The following is a 1,407-nucleotide window of genomic DNA, read 5'->3' as shown; positions in this document are numbered from 1 at the left end:
AAAATTCTTACAGAAAACCGCATATTTCGATGCAAAACAACGATTTCTCGCCGATTTTCGTTGTTTTCTGGCTTGAATTCGCAAAGAAGAGCACGAAATCTACAAAATCATCACTTTTTACCAAGATTCTACAGCTGAATTGCAAGAAAACAGCAGAATTCTGCACGAAATCATCAAAATTCTTACAGAAAACCGCATATTTCGATGCAAAACGACGATTTCTCGCCGATTTTCGTTGTTTTCTGGCTTGAATTCGCAAAGAAGAGCACGAAATCTACAAAATCATGACTTTTTACCAAAATTCAACGGCTGAATTGCAAGAAAACAGCAGAATTCTGCACGAAATCATCAAAATTCTTAGAGAAAACTGCATATTTCGATGCAAAACAACGATTTCTCGCCGATTTTCGTTGTTTTCTATCTTGAATTCGCCAAGAAGAGCACGAAATCTACAAAATCATGACTTTTTACCTAGATTCAACGGCTGAATTGCAAGAAAACAGCAGAATTCTGCACGAAATCATCAAAATTCTTACAGAAAATCGCATATTTCGATGCAAAACGACGATTTCTCGCCGATTTTCGTTGTTTTCTGGCTTGAATTCGCAAAGAAGAGCACGAAATCTACAAAATCATGACTTTTTACCAAGATTCAACGGCTGAATTGCAAGAAAACAGCAGAATTCTGCACGAAATCATCAAAATTCTTAGAGAAAACTGCATATTTCGATGCAAAACGACGATTTCTCGCCGATTTTCGTTGTTTTCTGGCTTGAATTTGCAAAGAAGAGCACGAAATCTACAAAATCATGACTTTTTACCAAGATTCAACGGCTGAATTGCAAGAAAACAGCAGAATTCTGCACGAAATCATCAAAATTCTTAGAGAAAACTGCATATTTCGATGCAAAACGACGATTTCTCGCCGATTTTCGTTGTTTTCTGGCTTGAATTCGCAAAGAAGAGCACGAAATCTACAAAATCATCACTTTTTACCAAGATTCAACGGCTGAATTGCAAGAAAACAGCAGAATTCTGCACGAAATCATCAAAATTCTTAGAGAAAACCGCATATTTCGATGCAAAACGACGATTTCTCGCCGATTTTCGTTGTTTTCTGGCTTGAATTCGCAAAGAAGAGCACGAAATCTACAAAATCATCACTTTTTACCAAGATTCAACGGCTGAATTGCAAGAAAACAGCAGAATTCTGCACGAAATCATCAAAATTCTTACAGAAAACCGCATATTTTGATGCAAAACGACGATTTCTCGCCGATTTTCGTTGTTTTCTGGCTTGAATTCGCAAAGAAGAGCACGAAATCTACAAAATCATCACTTTTTACCAAGATTCAACGGCTGAATTGCAAGAAAACGGCAGAATTCTGCACGAAATCATCAAAATTC

The sequence above is a fragment of the Gnatocerus cornutus genome, unplaced genomic scaffold (genome assembly GCF_029298725.1).
Source record: "Gnatocerus cornutus isolate USDA-ARS CGAHR unplaced genomic scaffold, icGnaCorn1.1 ctg00000133.1, whole genome shotgun sequence".
NCBI lineage: Eukaryota > Metazoa > Arthropoda > Insecta > Coleoptera > Tenebrionidae > Gnatocerus > Gnatocerus cornutus.
The sequence above is the reverse complement of the archived record's forward strand: the minus strand, read 5'-3'. Positions refer to the sequence as shown.